Source organism: Lagenorhynchus albirostris, chromosome 7, assembly GCF_949774975.1.
Source record: "Lagenorhynchus albirostris chromosome 7, mLagAlb1.1, whole genome shotgun sequence".
In the NCBI taxonomy this organism is placed as follows: domain Eukaryota; kingdom Metazoa; phylum Chordata; class Mammalia; order Artiodactyla; family Delphinidae; genus Lagenorhynchus; species Lagenorhynchus albirostris.
The window spans coordinates 76,482,277-76,499,294 of NC_083101.1; positions in this window are offsets into that span (position 1 = coordinate 76,482,277).

Here is a 17,018-nt window from a genome sequence, read left to right on the forward strand (position 1 = left end):
GCTTTTCTTTGCTGAGAGGTTTTTGACTACTGATTCAGTCTCTTTAGATCTATTCAGATTCTCTATTCTTCATGATTCAGTCTTTATAAGTTATATGTTTCTTAGAGTTTGTCCATTTTATCAAGGTTACCCAATTTGCTCTCATACAATTGTTCACAGAACTCTTTATAATCCTTTAATTTCTGTAAAATCAGTAATAATGTCCCATCATTCATTTCTGGTTTTAGTTATTTAATTCTTCTCTCTTTTTTTCTTAGTCTAGCTAAAAGTTTGTCAATTTTCTCAATCTTTTCAAAGAACCAACTTTGGTTTTCTTGATTTTCTCTACTATTTTTCTATTCTCTGTTTCATTTATCTTTGCTCTAATTTTTATTTCCTTCCTTATGCTAGCTTTGGGTTTAGTTTTTCTTCTTTTTCTAGTTCTTTAAGGTGTACAGTTAGGTTATTGATTTGAGATATTTCTTTTTTCTTAACACCATTATTTACAGCTATAAAGTTCCCTCTTAGCACTGCTTTCATTGCATTCCATTTTTGGTCTGCTGTGTTTTTATTTTCATTTGTCTCAAGATTATTTTCTAATTTTCCTTGTGATTTTTCTTTGACCCATTGGTTATTTAAAAGTGTTTTTGTTTAATTTCCACATACTTGTGGGTTTTCCAGTTTTCCCTTTGCTGTTCATATCTAGTTTCATTCCACTGTGGTTGAAACAGATATTTCATATGATTTTAATCTTTTAAAAGGTATTAAGGTTTGTTTTGTGACCTAACATATGGTCTATCCTGGAGAATGAGCTATGTGGAAATTGTGTATTCGGTCACTGCTGAATAGAGTGTTCTGTACAATTCTGTTAATTGCAATTGGATTATAGTGTTGTTCAAGTCCTCTGTTTTGTTAGCAATTTTATGTTTAGTTTTCTTCCGTTATTGAAAATGGAATATTGAAGTCTCCTGCTATTCTTGCAGAGCTCTCCGTTTCTCCCTTCAATTCTGTCCATGTTTGCTTCATATATTGAGGTGCTCTGATGTTTCATGCATATATCTTTATAATTATTATTATATATCTTCTTGCTAAATGACCTTTTTATCATTATATAATGTCCTCTTTTTTCTCTTTCAACTATTTTTACTTAAAGTCTATTTTGTCTGATATTAGCATAGCCATCCTTCCTCCTTTTTGGTTACTACTTGCACAGAATATTTCACTTTCAAGCTACGTATATCCTTAGATCTAAAGTGAGTCTTTTGTAGAAAACATAGTTGGATCCTGTTTTGTTTTTTTCTGTTTTTAAATCCAATTTGCCAATGCATATCTTTCGATTGCAGAGTTTACTCCACATGTGTTTGTTGTTTTAAGCACTATTTTGGAGTAATCACAGCAACAGACAACTACAATATCTGTAGATTAATTAGTAGTATCATATCTATGTTAATTTCCTGATTTTTATAATTATACTGTGATTAGGAAAAAGATGTTCTTGTTTTTAGGAAAAATATATGGAAGGACTTCATGATTCACAGGCCGTTTACCTCAAGTTATCCTTAAATGTGTCAGAAAGAGAGAGAGAGATGACAGTGCAAATTCGGTAACATGTTAACAGTTGGAGAATTTAGATGACAGTACATGAAATATCCTGTTACTATTCCTGCCACTTTGCTGTATGCCTGACATTATGTCACAACTTAAACAAAATTAAAAACAAAATTCAGAGACCAGAAATTAAAAATATATTAGAGCCCAAAATGTGAATAAAGCACTAAAGCTAAATTTTACCTTTCTGGGTTTCCTGAATGAAAGAAGAGAGAAAATGAGGAGAGGGAGTATACAGATAGATAATAATTGATAATTTTCCAGAATTAATGAAAGGCACCAATATAAAGATTAAGTAACCTAAGATTACAAAAAAAATACAAAGAAGTTAATACCTGGACATATCACAGTAAAACTGCAAGGCACTAAAAACACAGAAAAAAATGTTAAATGTAGTGGAGAGGAAAGATTGATCATCTTCACAAAAGCAATTAGCTTGACAACCGACTTCTAAACAGAAACAGTGTATACCAGAAACCAGAAGAGTAATAGTCAGAATGTGCTAAAGCAAAATAACTATCAACTTAGAATCATATATTCAACAAGATGTCTTTCAATGATGAGGAAGAAATACTGACATTTAGAGACAGAACCTGAGTATTTGTTACCAATAGATAATTACTAAATGGTATTCTAAATGCAGCTCTTCAAGACAGAAGAAAGTGATCTCAGATAGAAGATCTCAGATATAAGAAGGAATGGTAAGCAAAGACAGTGAGCAATGTTCTTCTCTATATGAAACAAAAATAAAACTGTCATTTGGATTAAAAATTGAAATAGAACTAAAATCCATGAAAATTGAATATAAAATGAAAGGAGACTGATTGTAGTTGTTATTCCAAGCTGTTATATTGTTGAGAAACAGAGTAAAGATTGAACTTCACACTTTAGTGAGTTTCTTTATGCCCGATAACATTTCTAAGGTAATTACTAAAGACTAGAAAAGAGAATGTAAGTATTGAACTAATAGAGGGAAAGATAAATGAGAATAGCTAATCAGTTCAAAATAATTAAGAAATAGTCAAAGAAACATAAGGGTGAGTAGGGAAAAAACTCAAAATGATGTTGAAGATATAAAGAAAATATATTAGCATTTGTAATTAGTGTAAATAGTCTTAATACCTTAGCTAAAATTCAAAATTCAAAACAGTGGCTAACTCTGGCAAGTAGGCAGTATGATTTCATTTGTGTAAAATCAAAAACATTTAAGATATGTGTCCCACAACAAATATACACTGGTAAAAATTTATCCCAAAGCCATAGTAAAAATCAAAAGACTGATAAAAACAAATTCAGAAGAGCAGTGATCTCTGAGGGGACAAGGAAAGAGACGATTGGGGAAGATATAGGCCTTACTTCAGGATATTGTTAACGTTTTCTTACACAGGATGCTGAGCAGAACATTGTGCATTTTATAGTTTTATTTACACCTCATACATATTTTTAATGTTTTTCATATCTCTAAATATCCAATAAAACCAACAAACAAAGAGGCAACATCACAAATAAAAGATTCTGGATGGATATAGAACGTTTTGTATTACTGTTCTGATGCTAGGTTGTGCTGTCAGATTGACAAGAGCTATCTTTGATTGGGGAACAAGCCTGATTAGAAACAGTGCAAAAAGTAAATTGATACAGCCATTGTGGAGAACAGTATGGAGGTTCCTTAAAAAACTAAAAATAGAACTACCATATGACCCAGCAATCCCACTACTGGGCATATATCCTGAGAAAACCATAATTCAAAGAGAGTCATGTACTACAATGTTCATTGCGGCTCTATTTACAATAGCCAGGACATGGAAGCAATCTAAGTGTCCATTGACAGATGAATGGATAAAGAAGATGTGGCACATATATAGAATGGAATATTATTCAGCCATAAAAAGAAACGAAATTGACTTATTTGTAGTGAGGTGGATGGACTTAGAGTCTGTCGTACAGAGTGAAGTAAGTCAGAAAGAGAAAAACAAATACCGTATGCTAACACATATATATGGAATCTAAAAGAAAAAAAATGGTTCTGAAGAACCTAGGGGCAGGACAGGAATAAAGACGCAGATGTAGAGAATGGACTTGAGGACACTGGGAGGGGAAAGGGTTAGCTGGGAGGAAGTGAGAGAGTGGCATGGACATATATACACTACCAAATGTAAAATAGATAGCTAGTGGGAAGCAGCTGCATAGCACAGGGAGATCAGCTCCGTGCTCTGTGACCACCTAGAGGGGTGGGATAGGGAGGGTGGGAGGGAGACACAAGAGGGAGGAGATATGGGGATATATGTATATGTATAGCTGATTCACTTTGTTATAAAGCAGAAACTAACATAACATTGTAAAGCAATTATACTCCAATAAAGATGTTAAAAAAAATAAACCTGGGTCATGTCTAGATGACCATTAAGCTCTGCTAGATAGTTAAATATGGCAGACTGCAAAAATGCCTCAGTTTTTCACTCCTGCTTGTATCCACGCCCTTTGTATCGTTACTTTTCAGCTACTGTCATCAAGAGGTGGAGTCCATTTGTCCACCCCTTGTATCTGGGCTGGACTTGTGACTTGTTTTGGCCAACAGCAAAAGCATACGGCCTGGAGAAGTCTTGAATGCTTCTATTCTTTGTCTTGAAACCCCGGCATCCGCTGTGAATTTGTCCAAGCTAATCAACTATGTGATGAGAGACAAGTGGCCCAGTTACCCTATTGTCTCAGTCAGAAAACTGTACAAATAAGTGAGTGAAGCCATCCTAGACTAGCCAGCCCTGGCCTACACAAAGCTGACCTCCTGGGTCTGAGCAAGTTCAACTGAAATCAGTCGAGCCCAGGATCCCCCAACTGCCCACTGACCCACAGACCTATGAGATATAATTAAATGATCACTGGGTTAAGCAAGTGAGTTTGGGGGTAGTTTGTTACTCAGCAAAACTCTCAATTATGCAATCATGAAAGCAGATATTAATCATAAATAAACTGATTCTACAATTCTACAAGCATTATTTATTTCCTTCCTATGTTTCTTTTTTTCTGAAAGTACTCATAATATGCATTTACCCGGTTATAATTTTGTAAACCTATGAGATGGGAGCCATGATTATTTCTATTGTGTATAAAATTCCCCATTTTGGAATATTTGAGACAAGAAAGTCTTTAAAAATGATCAAACCTGAGAAGATGGATTATACATTACTGTAAAAAAAAATCAAACAGGATCAAGTTTCTTAAGGATAAAATGGAAAAGCTCAAGGGAAAATGCACAGGTTTGAAGTTGAGATACGCTGATCTCCCTTCTCTTAACTCACGGCGCTGTGAAAACCCATTGTACTGCAGAGCCAGAGTATTCATGAGAACAAGGGTGGCAGAAGGTATTTTTAACAAAGTCATCAAGGCACTCATGAGGATGGCACATTCTCCATGAATGAGCTGCATAACTTAGCGCTCTGCTCTAATACCACACAGCATAATGGAAATGGCACTCTCAGAATACTGATTCTCCCACAGGGAACTCGACAGTGAACTAGGAAAAGATCACAGGCTCTGAGAGCTGATTGGTGAATTAATTAGGTGTTGAATTTTTTTTTTTTTTTTTTTTTTGCGGTACGCGGGCCTCTCACTGTTGTGGCCTCTCCCGTTGCGGAGCACAGGCTCCGGACGCGCAGGCTCAGCGGCCATGGCTCACGGGCCCAGCCGCTCTGCGGCACAGTGGGATCTTCCCCGACCGGGGCACGAACCCGTGCCCCCTGCATCAGCAGGCAGACTCTCAACCACTGCGCCACCAGGGAAGCCCAGGTGTTGCAATTTTTTTAATGCTATTGTAAATTACATGTGGAACACGCGCTCAGAGTCATAAAAAGATTCCAAGGATGCTAGGTGTCACACAACAGTAGGGCAAAATGTAATCAGAATCCAGAGGGAGGCCCAATGTTAACAGATTTACCAGAGACTTGCTGAGATTAATCTTAACTTTCTTTCTGAGGGGAAAATTTAGACTTGGGTGGTAAAATTACTTAGTCTGCAAGCATGAGGAATTGAGGCCTTTCTTTCTACTACTTTCTCTAAAGTTTTCTTGATACAGACTTAACTTCATATTATAAACTTTTTTATCAATCTCTAAAGTCGTTCCTCCTCACGTAACTTATGAATTGACAGGAAATTTTGAGGAGAGAGCACCAAGAGAAGCATTTTTCATGACTACGTTATTGTCATTGTGGCCTATAGTCTCTCAAGAAATAGTCTTTTGTTGTACGCCTTTGTTGGTAAGTACATCTTGTTAGGTCACATACTGTATTTATCAGTTGTATGATCTTGGGCAAGTTATTTAATTTCTTCAGCCCTCAGTTTGTTCATCTGCAGAATGGGGATAACAATAATTTTCCTTTCATAAGGCTATTACACGGATTAATAAAGTAAATTTAAAGTGCTTAAAATAATGCTTGGCACACGGCAGTGTTATAGAAATTGTATGAATATTGATACAAAAATGATGTTCTCCTGTTTCTACTGAGATCCATTATCATTTAAACTTTAGCTCACTCAGTGGACAAAGATTCTGATTTCCAACATTCTGAAGGAAAATCCATTTTTCTTCGGAAAACAGTTTTCACAGAGTTGGAATACAAAATTACTAATAGAGCTTTACATATTGAGGGTAGAAGTGTAAGGGTTCACAGGACACTTACTATTTTTCCTGTTATCTTCCATAACTGGGAGGATAAGGAGAAAATATAGGGCAGAAATTATATCTGTCAGACAAAAAAACCCAGGTACTTAAATTCATTTCAAGTCTCTTTTCTGGTGATAAAATGATGGTGCTGTAAGCATGGTGACTTGCAGTTGTGTTTTGATTAGCTATCCCCCATGCCCTGTGGGAAAGGCATGCAGCAAATGCAAAGCCGATTCGATGCGCCTCAACTCTTACTTTGAGCAAAGTACTGGGAAGGGCCTTGAAGAAGCTGCAAATCAAACACTGAAATAAGGTCCTCCTCTTCAAGTCTCCAAAATAGCTATTAATACTTTCACTTCTTCCAATAAAACACTGATCATTGACGACATATGGGTATAGAAAGAAAATGTAAAATGTTTTAAAAGGTCATTTTAAATTTTAGTTCCTTTCTCTTGCCCTGTATGCTGTGCACTGAAGATAACTGTTGAGTCATGAAGGGATCAAACTATTGGGCCCACGGGATGCATGAGGACCAGTATAGGGTTGAGATAAGCACAAAAAGTGGACCAATATTCCTGGAAGAATCAACCTGATATTATATCTGAACTGATAATCACAAAGAGGACTGAGGTATTTAAGTGCCTTATTAAGATTGATGAGACTGTGACATTCATAAGGAACAAAAATGCCACTGATAGGTAATACGAGGTATTTAGTAAACAGAAGTAAGAAGTTACATTGAGAGAGTGTGTTGTGTTCTGCTTATTCCTAAAAGGATTTGAGATGGTTAAGTTGTTTTTGGTGTAAGGTAAAAATAAGTGAGGACAATTTTTCAAACGGAACTGGTTCAATAATGCTAGGGATAAAGTTACGACCTACTTGAAAACAAGTAGCTAATGGCCAGGGGAATCCAGGACTATGGGACTCCTTTCTCAGACCACGGGGCTACTCTTTGTGTCATTCCTAAGGGAGCTGTCTACAAGGAACACTGGCAATTGGGCAAAGTTCCACTTTCTTATTACAGTGTTTGGGACCTAAATGCTAAGATGGAGAACCGTGATAAACTGGGTTGGAACCAGGACTTTGGTTAGAAGCCTGAGAGATTTCTGCTACTCCACTCCAAACTCAAGCCCAAATTGTATATCTGACACTGATCAGATCAGATGTCTTAAAGGAAAATACAGGTAAGAGGGAGCTAGCTGCCTAGGGAGTAAGCCCTCGGTCAGTTTACCACGTGGAGGTAAGACAGAAAGGAGAAGAGTGTGTTAGTAAGAAAGATGACTGGGCTTCTCCATGTAGGAAGACCTCGGCCTTTCAGAGTGAAAGGAAGATAAGGCAGTCGCATGCCTACATGCATAAACGTTCATTGATGGCTATCCCACAGCGCCTTGGAATCTCTCCAGTTAGACTACTATCTCTTCTTGGGACTTAGATCTTCTTTCTTTCTGAAAGCTCTTCCTGCAGATTTTGCACAGGTAGCTCATTCTTATCATTTATGCTCCTGCTGAAAACATCACCTCTACAGTGAGGCCTTTTCTGACACACAATTTGAAGTAGCTCCTCAGGCTCTTAACTTGTTTTACTTCCAACTTAGGACTTATTATTACCAAATATTTTCTTTCACCTATTTTTATAGTTAATGAACTCCATACCCTACAACACCCATTTAGAACATAAGCTCTATGACAACAAGGATCTTATCTGTATTGTTTACTCAGACATAGGAGTAATAAGTGAACATAATAGACACTCAGTAAATGTTTACTGAATGAATACATGCATAAATGTGTGTGTGTGTGTGTGTTGGTAAGCCACGAAAGGTGGCAGAAAAAGAGATGCTTCTTGGGAACTTCTTATTTTACTATTGACAATAGCTAACACTTAGCAAGAATGTGTATTAATATATTAAGTGATTATCTTACTTAATTTTCACCACAGCACCATAATATAAACACTGAAAAAAAAAAGAAGGTGGCATCCTGACCAAATCTACCCTAGGTCCAAATAAAAGAGATGGGATCCATGCCTAGACTGCTCCCAAAGCAGTTATGCTTCATTACCATACATATATCATTCAATCCTATTTACTTGCTGACACGTGCAACAGATTTGGTTCTGAGCTTCCAAGCACCCTACAAGTACCTGTAAATAAATCTATTACATGAGCTACTGGAATGATGTTAAAAATAAACAAGTTGCCGGGAGAAACCCTACCCTTTGGAGTGCTGAGACTGGAGGGAAGTATTGTCTTCCCTTGTCCCTTAATGGAGAAACTTTATAAAGGATGACGAAAAACCATACCATAAATAACATTACTACAATAAATGTAAGCATGGGGTTCTAACATCTATAACACATATCAGTGTAAGTCGATTGTATTGATTCAAGCCGTGGTTCAGTGAAAGTACTTCTATAGAGTAAACACAAAGATTTTAATAGTCTTATTTAATCCACTGATAAAATTTAAGCTATATTCATGAATGAAAAATATTCATATCATTCAGGCAATCCTGAAAAATATTCATATCATTCAGGCAATCCTCCCTCAATATTATTTCTTGCCACTACTTTGCTGATTAATACTGGCTGGCAGAAACTGTGATGTATATATCTGTATGATGAGTAACAGACCATAATCATTAGGTGTTACAAATTAAGACATATCCATAGGTTTTAAAGCATGCATAATTTTGGCATCTTCTCAATACCTAAACCAGAACACTTACTTGAACAGGCTACCATTGCACCCATGCAGAGAAATACAAACGGGAATATCTATAGCCAACATCTGGACTTTCCTTAGGAAAAACTCTGGTCTTATCCAATACGTCCTTTCTTATTGAAAGGCCAACATCTTATCTTAGTCATAATTCTAAATTATTAAAAAATAATAAGTAAAGCACCCACAAAATACTTAACTTTAATCTATACTATAAAATGTACTCCTAGGTAACTGAATAATTGTTGGGCTGTAATTCAAGGCCAGTGAAATGGCAAAGCATGTAGTTAGCAATGGTTGACATTAAGTCATTCTTTCTTCCCGTCATTAATACACGAACCTCAATAACAATATCATACCATGAGCAGTAGTTTCACCATCTTCTTTACACAGACTAGTAAACAAAGCCCCAGAGACCTGCCCTAAATTACCAAGGTGACAGATGCAGTAAGTGGGAACCCAGGAATGCTGCACTGGGCCTGAGACTGTAACCACTAAAACATTCTGCTTCACTACTGGAAACATGTCACATAGATGAAATTCATAGATTTTTGTAGCTATAAAGAATCTTGGGGGTCATTTGCTTAGCCTTCTTATACAGATGAACTAAAAACAGAGTAAAAAGTTGACTTCAAGTCAATATCCCAGTTAGGGATGGAATTAAAATAGAATCATTCCAGAAAGATTAAACCCCAACATGCTCAGAAAGGAAATGAGGGCTTAAGCATTTCAACCCGTATACCGCTGAATTTCTCTCTCGAATTCAGCTCTGACTACATCCAAGACAGTCTGTTCACTTCACTTTCTTCAAGGTGATACAGCCAAACCTTCCACCCTCCTTATGGGAAAAAGTAGTCATTAAAGTACTTCCAGATCAAGACTATACCCTCCAAGCTGTGCTACTACAATTGGGAGACAAGCCTCAAGCAAAAATCCCTGAGGAAATTCTACATTTTTTCCAAACAAAATTTATTTATATAAAAATCATCCTAAATTAAGAAAACATTAGCAACCTAATCCAACAATATATAACATGGATCATAAAACATGACCAAGTTGGATTTATTCCAGGGTTACAAGGATGGTTCAACACACAAAAATCAATAAATGTGATACACCACATCAACAAAAGGAAAGATAAAAACCACATGATCATCTCAATAGATGCAGAAAAAGCATTTGACAAAATTCAACATCCATTCATGATAAAAACTCTCAACAAAGTGTGTATAGAGGGAGCATATTTTAACATAAAAAAAGGCCATTTATGACAAGCCCACAGCCAACATAATACTCAGTGGGGAAAAGATGAAAGCTTTCCCAATAAATTCAAGAAGAGACAAAGATGCCTACTCTTACCACTTCTATTTAACATAGTATTGGAAGTCCTAGACACAGCAATCAAATAAGAAAAAGAAATAAAAGGTATCCAAATTGGAGGGGAATGTGTAAAACTATTACTATTTGTATATGACATGATACTCTATATAGAGAACCCTAAAGTCTCCACCCCAAAACTAGTAGAACTAATAAATGAATTAAGCAAGGTTGCAGGATACAAGATTAATATACACAAATCTGTTGTGTTTCTAAACACTAATAAAGATGTATCAGAGTGAGAAACTAAAAAAAAAAAAAAATCCTGTTTAAAATCGTTACAAAAAAACTCTAGGATTAAACTTCATGAAGGAAGTGAAAGGTCTATATGCTGAAAATTATAAAACACTGATGAAGGAAACAAGATGATTTTAAAAAATGAAAAGATATACTATGCTCTTGTATTGGAATAATCAATATTATTAATATGGTCATACTACCCAAAGCAATCTAGAGATTTAATGCAATCCCTATCAAAATACCCAGGTCATTTTTAACAGAAATAGAAGAAATAATTCCAAAATTTACAGGGAACCACAAAAGATCCAGAATTGCCAAAGCAATCCTAAGAAAAGAGAACAAAGCTGGAGGTATAACCCTCTCAGATGTAAGACTATACTACAAAGCTACAGTAATCAAAATAATGTGGTATTGGCAAAAACAAACAAACAGAAAAAACAAACCAAAACAGACATATAGATCAATGGAACAGAATAGAGAGTCCAGAAGTAAACCCACACACCTATGGTCAATTAATCTATAACAAACGAGGCAAGAATATGCAGTAAAGAAAACACAGTCAACAAGTGATGATGGGAAAGCTGGACAGCCACACGTGAAACAATGAAATTAGAACATTCCCTCACACCATATACAAAAATATAATTAAAATGGTTTAAATGTAAACCATTTTAATGTAAACCATTAAAATGGTTTAATGTGTAAATGTAAAACACAATACCATAAAACTCCTAGAAGAGAACATAGGCAAAAACAAAACCCACTCTGACATAAATCATAGCAATATTTTCTTGGATCAGTCTCCCAAGGCAAAAGTAATAATAGCAAAAATAAACAAATGGGACCTAATTAAACTTAAAAGCTTTGCACAGCAAAGAAAACCATCAACAGAATCAAAAGCCAACATATAGATGGGAAGAAAATATTTGCAAATGATGTGACTGACAAGGAATTAATATCCAAAATATACAAACAGCTCACACTACTCAATATCAAAAAAACAAACAATCCAATCAAAAAATGGGCAGACTTGAACACACATTTCCCCAAAGAAGACACAGATGGCTAACAGGCACATGAAAAAGATGCTCAACTATGCTAATTATTAGATAGATGCAAATCAAAACCACAATGAAGTATCATTTCACACCTGTCAGAATGGCCATTATCTAAAAGTCTACAAATAAATTTTGGAGAGGATGTGGAGAAAAGGGAACACTCATACACTGCTGGTGGGAATGTAAATTGGTGCAGCCCTAAGGAAAACAGTATGGAGTTCCTTAAAAAACTAAAAGATAGAACTACCATATGACCCAGCAATTCCACTCCTGAGTATATACCAGGAAGAAATGAAAACACTAATTCAAAAAGATACATGTACCCCAACATTCATAGCAGCACTATTTGTAATAGCAAAGACATGGAAGCATCCCAAGTGTGATTGAATTAAGAAGAAATGGCATATATATGTGTGTATATATATATGTGTGTGTGTGCGTGTGTGTGTGTGTATGTGTGTATACACATATACACATATACCATATATATATAATGGAATATTACTCAGCCATAAAAAGAATGAAATACTGCCATTTGCAGCAACATGGGTGGACCCAGAGAATATTATGCTTAGTGAAATAAGTTATAGAAAGGCAAATACTATACAACATCACTTACATGTGGAGTCTAAAAAATAACACAAGTGAATGTATATACAAAACAGAAACAGACTCACTGACAGAAAACCAACTTGTGGTTACCAAAAGGGAGAGGAAAGGAGAGAGGAACAAATTAGGGATACGGGATTAATAGATACAAACAACTATATACTGTATAGCACAGGGAATTATACCCATTGTCTTGCAGTAAGCTATAATGGAATATAATCTGCAATAATACTGAATCACTATGCTGTACACCTAAAACTAATACAGCATTTTAAATCAGCTACACTTAGTATTAAATACATGGTCTAATGACATATGTAAAGGATACTTCTCCACATAAAAGGCCATCAAAGAATGACAGAGTAATGTAGAAGATGCAAAGTGTCATCTCTTGCAATGCTGACTGAATCATGTATTCCTGGTGAGAAGCGTCTGGCAAGCCAACCACACCAGGTGACATCTCTAGAGTCAGGACTCTCAGTCCTTTATGCAGCAGCCCATTATGTTTGGGGAGAAATTCTAATTTTTACATTTTTTCTTTGTTTTCTGTTTACTTAAACTAAACCCAGATAGTATTATTTTAAAAATCCTTTCCCCATCTGATCACTTTACACACAAATGTCCCAGAACCTCTCTGAGTCACAGCTATACAGGTGTTACCCTCCCTTCCATCTGCCATCAATTCAAATACTTAGTGAATTATCATCTCTAGCACTTGTAAGTCTTATCTTCTTAAAACAAGGCATACATAATTCTTTCAAATCTTCAGATTACTTCATTATCATGTTTGTTCTGGGTAATTATCTTTGAGTTTATCACTGTCCTTCTTCACCTTGTGGATTCAATTCTCAGTTTTGGGAGTCTTCTATTCCGAGTGCTAACCTATGTTATAGCCCCTTCTCAGTTCAATATGCCTGTTTATGTCATCCACATTCTAATTGCACGCTGTCCAACACACTGGAGACATATACTTTCTAAACTTGAATATGTTTCTTTGTACAGCATGTCCCTGCTATATTCACAGTTTAGCTCACTCAACTAATAATGATTTAAATGTATACATACACACACACACATACATTCTGATATGTAGAATGGAGAACATAAATTTTAAAACCTCACCTAAGGTTTTGAGGAAATAAACATTAGCAATAAAAAATAGGCATATAATGGGAGTGAGGGGGACACCGTTAAAATCTCCCTTTGTCACTTTAGATGAAGACTTGACTGTGTGGGCAAAGGAGAAAGAGCCAGTGTTTGGGAGGAAGGGGCTGAAAATGGAAGTGAAAATAAGCTTAATTGTTAGAACAAGAATCTAAATAGAAGATAGGGGCTCTGCTTATGTTATATGCCTTAAACTTTTGTTAAAATGAAAGTTTTCAGTGCAGACAAATTTCCATATGGTTTTGATGTTTTTTTAAAACCCCATCAAAATTAAATGAAATTAATTTTCAAAATAACCTCTAGTCATTTAATAAATTAATAGTGTATATTTCATTTTTTGCTGATAAAAATAAAACCACCTCCCATCTATTATCCAAAAATCTGAAGACAGCCAGTGTTCTTTGAGTTCACAAGCAGGAATAGACTGTAGAATTTCACATAAATTCAATCAGGAAAAAGAGGTTAATTTACCAGGATTTCTTAAACTGGCTAAAGGAACTATGAAAGACTATACTATGAAATATTCAAAGAAACAATTATACTTCACAGTGTCTTCAAATCATGTCAAATTTATCATATTTTAAGTGCCATTAAATATTCTCTTTGATTGGAAGAGCCCTGTGAATGATAGACAGTTTTGTGCTGTGCAAATGAGCAGTTTCCCCTAATTCTCTTCACATGACTGCTCATTCTTTCCCTATTATCTCATCCAAGTTAACATAATGGAGACCCTTGAAAAATGTGAGCCATATGTTTCATCATGCAGTTCATGATTTAAATTTTATCAATGATGCCTTTATTTTTAAAATTTGACCAATTTAGTATATTTTGTGTATATTTAATTTCTCTCCTATTATGCCTTGAAATGTATTTCTTTTTTTCATTTAAAATCTATATTTCTATGCATAGAGAGTGTGAATTCCTTTGGATCCCAAAACACCATCCTAGACTGACGAGTGCGTGCGTGTGTTGGTGTGTGCGTGTATCCACCACTTGTACCTAGGTAGACTATTTACATACAAGTCATTCCTTCTTTGCTATTATTGTTTGTCTGATGGGCATGTGAAACAGTGCTGGAAGCTGGCATATTCCCTTTCTAGGAAACACATTTTTCAGAAGAAAATGTTCTTTGCTTCATTTCTTGGTCTTCATGAGGACACAAGTGAGTAGCCCCATATGTCTGCCTTTAGTTGCATTAAATGAGGATTTCTTAACAGTTACTAGCCAAGCCTTGTCTTCCTAGGCATCCCTGGAATCCTAATTCCTTTCTCTGTAATTTTAGGTGGTAAAAGGAAGACAGTAATTGCAAATGCTTTAATTTACTCTCTAACAACTGAAAACAAAAAAAAAATTTTTTAAATAATAAAAAGTAAAAACCTTGTTGTGATGCTTGGTAAAGGACCACTAGTAGAGAAAGTAGGAAAACTAATAATACCTTCCAAGGAAAAGAAAGTCATCCACGCCATACACACTCAAGCCACTGAAGTAATTTCTATTCTTGTAGCTGTAATTTTTTAAATTACAGAGTGAGCAAATGTGTTACCCTCCAGAACTAATGAAAAAAAAAAAAAAGCCCAGATGTAACTCAGCTTCCACTTCAAATTAATAATAATCTATCTCCAACACGACTACCTAAGTCATAAGTATTAATAAAGAAAATATCTTTAGCCATTAAACTTTATGTGTAATATTTGAGCATGCCAACATGGTGTTTAAAGGGACAAAATGACTTTAAGCAAACAAGAACAGTGTACAGACTGTCTGGAACATATTAATATATGTCTGAAACAATATAATATATGAGATACTTTTACAGAGGGAAATGCATAAGCCCAGCAGTGGGTTGTCAATATACCCATAACTTCCCCCAGTCACTTTGGAGCTAACAAACCAGAGGAACTACTTAATTAAATGTATGACCAAATAAAAGAAAATTAACTTCCTTCTTGATATAAAGAAAATGTCTTAAGACAAAAAATGGTATTTCATTACATCCTGAAAATACAATTAAAATAAAGTCAGTACTTACCTTATGTAATTAAAAATCCAGTGGACACTTTAGAAGCCCAAGCAGCTCATGATGCAGCTTTCCAGTGGCAGTCTTCAATTCCTATAAATAAAAGGAAGGTGAAAGAGGATATTTAGACCCATCTATGTCTCTGTAGAGTGATGCTGATTAGCTATGAAATGTTTATTATCACTCCTCATTGCCATTTAAAAATTAACTCCCCATATGTTGCTGTTATTATAGATTTTGTCAAATGCACAAAATAGAAATGAAAATTTCTGGGACTTACAAGGCACCAAATAGGCTCCAGATTATGAAATACTACAAAAGAAGAAAACCATTCAATCCCATGTTATTTTACCGGGAAAGGCAGTTATACTATGAAAATTAAAACATTTGTAATTGAAATGTTTTCTTATTATATACACATTACCAACAAAAATATTTTTCTCGTCTTAACGCTGAGTTATAAGTAATAGGGGGTGTTGGCTCCTTGTTTCTTTTACTATTGACTTCTTTACTAGATTTAAACAAGTATTCTTACTTTATTTCCCATAATTTTCCTGGAGAAGATTCATAAAATGTGGAAAATAATAGTCATCAATTTGATAAGTTGATATGCAATATGTAGGTATTTAGGTGGCTTCTATTTCTAGACAATATATACTATACACAGTAAAAAAAAATTAATAATACTATTTATATAGAATGGGACTGTATTCTATCCCTCTCCTACATCTCCCTCAATCCAAGCCTCATGCATATACTGTTAAAATTCAGGCACAAATCTCAATGAAGCAGCACCATGGACATCTGTGCCTCATGTCCCACCTCTTTCTGAAAATCTTTAATCCATTAAGTGGCAAAGAAGATGAGGTTAGGAACAGAGATAGTGAGGAAATCGTGCTTCTAACTGAGAAGTATAACTTTGTCAAGGCAAGTGTGGCACATTACAACAGAAATAAATGAGCATCTTATTAACCTATTGCAAGAGGGATCATATAAAGTTCATGTTTTAAAGGCCAGATTCATCTGAATTACTTTACCAACTCAGTGTTTCTAAAAACTGCTATCAGTAACTAACTGTATCTATTTAGTATATAAAGATACTAAATACTTATATGTTTATATAAATATATATGTATTTATATATAATACATAGTATATATATACATATATATAATATTTTTTTACTAGTTCCATCACTATGTGCTTCTTTGTTTCTTTTTTCTATTCTTGAGTATTAGAACTCACTTTGAAGAAAAGATGCTTTCCAGCCAAATAAATTCTGTACAGTGAATAACGTGTCCCATTAGATTCCAGAAAGACATCAGAAGCTACATTTACATTATGGAGAAACAAACTTTGAAAGAAAATGTTAACCACTTTTGGCAAGAAAAAGAATACTCTAAAGTTCACAATAATGGGACACTAGGCAAAAAATACTGAAATGCCAAGAATGGCTGGATAGCATTTTATGAATTTCTGGATGTATTGCAGAACTATCCTGCTTTCCTGAAAATACATCAGCTAATCCAATAGCTCATCATATTCTAACTCTGTATTCATAATTGTTTGCCTTGATCTCATTTTGTT